At 37.0% G+C, this 6,969-nt stretch overlaps 1 protein-coding gene across 9 annotated transcripts in view; it reads right to left on the bottom strand.

Annotated features, from left to right (window-relative positions):
- Nucleotides 1-6,969, bottom strand: part of LOC102861251 (calcium/calmodulin-dependent protein kinase type II subunit delta-like) — a 413,849-nt gene that overhangs the window by 166,663 nt on the left and 240,217 nt on the right. The gene's annotated exons all lie outside the window — the stretch shown is intronic.

The raw sequence follows: 6,969 nt of genomic DNA, 5'->3' as shown, positions 1-6,969 counted from the left end.
GTTTATGAAAATTAATAAAATATAATTATAATTAAAAAAAAAAGTTTACAGAATAGACAATGGCTTAGGTCAGAGGCACCTTAGAACAGTGTTGATCAAAACCTTATGGGAATTAGGATACGGAAGATGAGAGTGACCTGATAGGCTGAGGATTACTAGGGTGACTTCTGTAAGCAGGACTAAGAAGCTTAACTCAGTGAGTCCAAATGGATACAAAATAGAGAGGCTCTATGTGTTGTAGGCACAAACTGTAGAGTTCTGGAGTCCTTCTTAACTGCTAGTGGGATGGGTAAAAAACATAGGAGAGGCATGGCCATTGGGGGTAGGCCTTTCCTTGATTCTAGGTGACGAGTATAGAATCTCACTCCGGTACTGCCAACCAAATACAATATACTTCAATGTTGCTTTTGCTAATTCTGACCAGTTGCTAGAGTATATAAAACTCCTACCTATATGCTGGAGAGGGTGCAACCAAGTTCCTCCTTGAAGACAAGAAATTTGAGGTTCCCTCTCACATGTTTTGGACATGTTGCCAGGAAGGATCATATCTATCTACCTATCTATCTATCTATCTATCTATCTATCTATCTATCATCTATCTATCTATCATCTTTTATTCTTTTTCTCCTTTTTAAATTGTTTTTATGTCATTATGATTTATTTACAAAGTTTTAATACATTGTTTTTCACAGAAGATCCTTCCCATTTCTTTCACCCTACCCACCTTTTGAATTGTGCAACCCTATGATTAACACCCTACCCCCCCATCCTCACCCCTCTATTTCCACCCTCCCCTTACCACCTTGGAACCTTATAGTCATTCTTCAATAATGGTTTTATACACTATCTGTCCTTGAGGGACTGGGCTCAGTCTTAAGAAGAGGTTGAAATACTTGAAAAGGTGGAGGGACAGCACAAAAGAGGAAGTTCCCAGATAAGATGGATTGACTCAGCATTACTGGGGTAATGAGGTTAGGTGTGTAAGAGGCAGTGAGACAGGCTCAGGATAGGACAGGCTTCAGAGCCTTTGTGCATAAGGTCACTATAAGTACCAAGCAACTCAACAGCACATAGCAACAATGAATAAAAAACACACTTAAAGACCAAATATATGAAATCCTTTCTAGACTACATCTCACCTGTTTGAGCATGGTTTTAGGAGGGGCTTATATGTCTTTGCAAAAAGACAAAAGACATAATGCGCAGTATAGAAGAAGGACAGAGAAAAAAAAAGATCCTTAATGAGATGGTCTGACAGAACAGTTGCAGCAGAGATTAAGCCTTGTGGAGAGAGTGTGATATGTTTCAGAAACAAGCAGTGTTTTATTAATTTATATATAAGGTCACTATGAGTTGGAGTCCCCTTGATAGCACCTAACAACAAAAATTAGTAAGAATTCTCTTTTTTCGTGAAGATTTACTATTTGTTTCTCATGGCATCTTATATACAATTATACCAACTACCAAAATCAACCTGATAGCAGGAACTGTGCTTTTATTCATCGAGCATTCCCCACAGCAATGAGTACAATAGCCTCGCACATCAGGTGTTCAATAAATAGCTGATGACTGTCACAATAAAAATATTTTGCTTTTTTCTTTCTATATACAGATCAGTTGTATTTATACTCAAAATTGTGATCAATTAAATGCTTACTGTCAGTCAAATACTATTTTGTAACTTTTATGTCAATCAAATAGTCTTGACTCTCATAAAGAACTAGAAGTTGTACAGGACCACTCTGTCCATTTAAGGAAGCTTTAGTGGCCTAGTCCATGGGGAATTACACTGCTAACTCAAAGGCTGAGAATCTCTGGCTATTTGACTCCACCAGAGATACTTAAGGTAAAGATGAGTGATCTCCTTTTGTTCACCTGATCCAAATGGAGGGTCAGCTATGAGTTCATTTTTTTAAATTAATTTCAAATGAACATTTACAGAGATATTGGATTTCCATTCATTCATTGTTGCATTTTTCTCCCTGCCCATGCTTCCCCCTCACCCCCACCCAGATCACTCTTCTCTTTGAAAAGTAAAATTTTTTCATTGGTATACAATTTCCCCCTCCCCACCACCGAGTACACTCCACTATATAACTTTCATTCTGGACTCTTGTCACAACCATAATACCCATATATCGCTTTTAAACAGCTCTTTCCCTTCATCTGTTTCAATGCTGTATACATAATTTAGCCATTCTTTCTCATTCTCCCCCCAACCCTGATGTCAGTCCCATTCTACAACAGTGGTACTATGCAGTATTTGTCCTTTTGTGACTGAGATATTTACTTAGCATAATGTCCTCCAGGGCCACCCATTTTGAACAATATTGCATGAGTTCCTTGTTTTTCAATGCAGCTGTAGTATTCCATTGTGTGTATATACCAAAGCTTCTCTATCCATTGTGGGCAGGCACTTAGGTTGTTTCCAGCTCTCTGCTATTGTGTACAAAGCTGCAATAAACATGGGTGTGCATGTTTCTGCTTGGGTGACAGTTATGGTTTCTGTAGGGTATATTCCCAGGAATGGAATTGCTGGGTCAAAAGGTATTTCTATTTGCAACTTTCTGAGAAAGCGCCATACAGCCTTCCATAGTGGCTGCACCATTTTACACTCCCACCAACAGTGAATAAGGGTTCCAGTTTCTCTGCAACCTCCTCAGCATTTGTTGTTTGCTGCTCTGTTAAATTTTGCTACTCTTATTGGGATGAGATGACATCTCATAGTTGTTTCATATGATAATGAGTTCATTTTACTCTGTTTTCCCTTATCCAAGAGATGGGAAACTGGCCTGAGCTAAAACCACAAATGCTCATCACCTCTGTGAAATTTGAAACCTGGGACAAATAACTAAAAGACAAAGAGTATATTAATCATGGCTGGGATGCCTAGAAGAGGCATGTAAGTTCTTCCCATCTGGTACAGAAGGCTTCCTAATGTGAGTGACTATTGTGAGTCTCATCTTCAAGTCCTTCCTTTTGATTTTATGAATTAGTTTATATCCTGCCAGTAAACTCCTTTCTTTCCTAAACAATTCTCCTCTTTCTATGGCTTACAATCAAAACAACAACAACAAAAAGAAAAAGGAAAGCTCTAATTCAAACAAGCAGCAAATCAAGGAAGTGAATAAATGAAGATAAAAAGGAAAAACAAAGAAGGAAATAAGAAAACTGAGGGTTGTTGTTGTTGTTAAGTGCTGTCGAGTTGTAGATTATTCATAGTGACCCTATGAATGAAAGACCTGAACACTTGTATAAGAGTAACTTTATGGACAGATGCATCAGCCTGAATTTAATGAAGAAGGGTAGTAAATCCAGAGAAAAATTGTGGTGATAATCAAAAGAATTATTACCACAGAATCAAGATTAGGCAACAACACTAAAATATATCTATGATGCCAAACTTTAATCTTGGGAGGAAAATAAGTATTCTGATTCTCCTTCCAAAGTTTGCCCAATGAACCATTTAAAATAGTGATGGGCTCACTGACTATTCAGAGATCATTGCTGAAGTTGAGAATCAGAAAGTTGACTCACTCTCTCTTCTGTAGTTAATCTGGGGCCCACACCTGTTTATGGCCCTTTCTCATCATCTCACTTTAGGCCAAATGTAACTAGGGATCTCACAGCTTATTTTTAGTAATTGTTAGTTAAATATGATGTTTTAAATTAATATATTAATAGTTTCAGTATTCTTTCTTTCCATTTGCTCATCTCCACAATCAACATTCTTGGCACCAGCAGTCAGGAAATTAAAAGATGAATTATTGCATTTGGCACGTGTGCTGTCAGGGTCAGCTCCAAAGTGCAAAAGAGAAATGGTGGCAGTCTAGGGTCTAAGGTGCACCTGATGCAGGTCTTCATAATCCAGAGAGCTGGACGATGACTAAGGATGATCGATGAAATGATGCCTTTGAGTTATGGTGCTGGAAAAGAATATGGAACATATCTGAAACTTGGTCTGAGAGGGTGAAACCAAGTTTCTCCTTGGAGGCAAGGATTTTGAAGCTCCACCTCACATGCTTTGGGCACATGGCCAGGAGGGATCGGTCCATGGACATGGATATCATGCTTAGAAGGGTAGAGGGATAATGCAGGAGAGGAAGATCTCAGATAAAATGGATTGACAGAGTAACAGGGGGGGTAGTAGGGGTAGGTGTGTTGGAGTCAGTGAAACTGGCTCAGGATAGGGCAGGGCAAGGTTCAGAGTTATTATACTTAGGGTCGCTATGTGTTGCAGGTGATTTGATTATACATAACAACAACAGTATAAAGCTCCTAACACATAATCTATACTTGAGAAAAAACTGATTGCTAGAATGTGTATCAATTCTTTCTTCTATATTCCCAGGAAACTGGCTTCTGACTATATTATTGTTTTCTTTTTCTCAGGAAGATCCTTTGTGCCTGCTTCTTGGCTATCTCTTCCTTTTATCTGATCATAATAAATCTCTGTAGTTTATACCTTGTTTGCATCTATTTGTACTTCTTTTTTTAAAATTTTATTATTTTTGTGTGCATATACCGTCAAATCAGATCTGACTGGTACAGGAGGAGATTGTCCCTCCTTCCCCGGCAGAACATCTGGTGGATTTGAACCATTCGCCTCAGGGATTGTAGTTGCAGCTCCTTGCCACTAGGCCACCAGAGCTCCCCTTTATTTGTACTTCTTATGTTAAAGAATACTGATTTCTTTGAAAGCCTATTTCTCCCCTACTCATGACATATATGGCTTGTATTGGCCCTTTTCTAGCTGCACAGTCTAACATATAATCTCTCTGATTTGGGTGATTAGCTCTAACACAGACAATAAGTGGAAAAGTAATGTCTCTCTGCAATAAGACTTACTGCTATAAGAATAATGTAAGCTTGGAACTCTGTGTGTGTGTGTGTGTGTGTGTGTGTGTGTGTGTGTGTGTGTGTAGGGTGTAAATACATAGGAAGGACATAGAGTGTCCAAATATTTTAAATTTTGGGCCCATAAGTTAGATGCAACCTTACAAGAGTTCATACCATCACTAATGCAAATACAAAGAGTCAAATGTTGAAGATAGTATTAATTCATATCTGTGGTTTTCTTTGTTTAATTAAGAACAGGCAGAAAATAATTTCTACTGCCTATAAAAATTCCTCTCTCAGGTCAACAGTTTTTGAACAACTTTCAAATTCCGAAACAACAGATTAGAAAGAACACACAGACTCAAAACACCAAAACCTTGCAGATTCAAACACAGAATGTGAGTATGGAAGGAATATATTAGGTCATGTGTACATCACAACCTTACATCTTAGTATTTTGAGGGATTAGAAAATTGATATAAATGACTTCAGTTGTTTAAATAATTATAGTCCTTAGCAGCAATCTCCTAGGTATATGAATATTCCATTTTTCTTAAAAGCTAAAAATAAATAACTATAATATCCCCCTCAATCAAGTTAAATTTCTATAAATGACATTTCAAGAAATAAACAGACAAATACTAAGACAAAAGAACTTGTGAATTTAAGTACGTAATGATGTTTAAATTTAAAATATCATATTAATTTGTTCATATAGCATAGCTTCCCTGTATTTTATTTTTTAATTTGTGGAATGATGTCACATAGATGATTTAAAATAGATGGTTGTCTAAACTGTATCTCTCCATTTTTAGCTTTGGCCAAACATCAATTTCTATGATTATGAGCATTGTAATTAAATAGTGACCAAGCAACTGGACTTTCAAACAGCTGGCATTGTGGCACCATTATGCACCACAAAATAGCAAGCAGATGAAAGAAGACCCAAAGTATTCACATACTACTCAGCAAATCTTTTACAAAACAATTTTGTATTCTCTCTAAAAATTTTTTTTTTCCTTTATGTTCATTAACAGGAAGGAAGGTATAATTGAGTGTTGATTACTGTTCCAGGAACAGAAAAGTGAGGAAATAATGAAATGTTCCTAGCCTCAAAGAGCTTACATTTCAATAGATGACAAAAGCAATCAACAAGATTCATTAACATTTGATTTATGGGAGGTTAAAAGACTAGCGAGGAAAGGAGAAAAAAAAGGGAAATTTTTACATTGGGAAGCTCTCACTTAAATTTGATAGGTTCCCTCCAGTTGCTAGGTTGAGGGCAGGAGTAGGTGCTTGTGGAGTTGGAAACATATTACTGAATTTTTATTTGCTGATCAATCAGATATATAAAAGAAAGAAAGGCGTGATTAGAATAATCACTTCAAGGCATGTAGCCTAGGAAACTAGATATAAGAAAGGTTATAAAAGCAAGTTAAGTCATTGGTAAATGAGTAGATAGGTTTTACTTTTTATTTTTGTCTTTTTTTTTTTTTAGGGGTGAGGGAGATGGTGGTGTTTTAAGTCCTAGCGTCTCTGTAGGACAGAGAAGTATTGCCCCAAAGGGTTTCCAAGGTCATAAACATTTCTAGAAACAGAATTTTTCTTTCAAGCTGCTGATGGGGTTTAACTACTGGCCTTCTCCGTAGCAGCTAAATGTTGTAACCCAAGTGCCATCAGAGAGTAGACAGGTTTTAAACATTTTAAATTAATTTGTCTTTTAAACAACTAAGTGAAGATGGTAAATAGACAATAGGAGATTTGATTCTGCATTTAAGGTAGAGATCTGAAATGAAATTATAAATTGGGACAGTATTAGTTTACAGATGGAACTTCAAATCATGATATTGCATGAGATGTCTAGGAATTAAACATAAATGGAAAAACAGACTAAGTCCTAGGAATCAGTCTTTGGAGTATTCTTGGTTCAAATATTTCAGAGATGAGGAAGAACTAGCAAAGACAATATAGCAGAGTAGAAAAAATCATTCTTGAGGAGGACCTGAAGTGCTTGCTGCAGACGGTCAAGGATTTCAGCCTCCAATATGGATTGAGGCTCAATGCCAAGAAGACAAAGATTCTCACCACTGGGCCAACTGGCAGCATCAGGATGGATGGTGAAGAGATTGA

The sequence above is a fragment of the Elephantulus edwardii genome, unplaced genomic scaffold (assembly GCF_000299155.1).
Source record: "Elephantulus edwardii isolate Elephantulus edwardi_28Jun2011 unplaced genomic scaffold, EleEdw1.0 scaffold00012, whole genome shotgun sequence".
Taxonomy (NCBI): Eukaryota; Metazoa; Chordata; class Mammalia; order Macroscelidea; family Macroscelididae; genus Elephantulus; species Elephantulus edwardii.
This window is presented reverse-complemented; position numbering and strand designations above follow the sequence as displayed.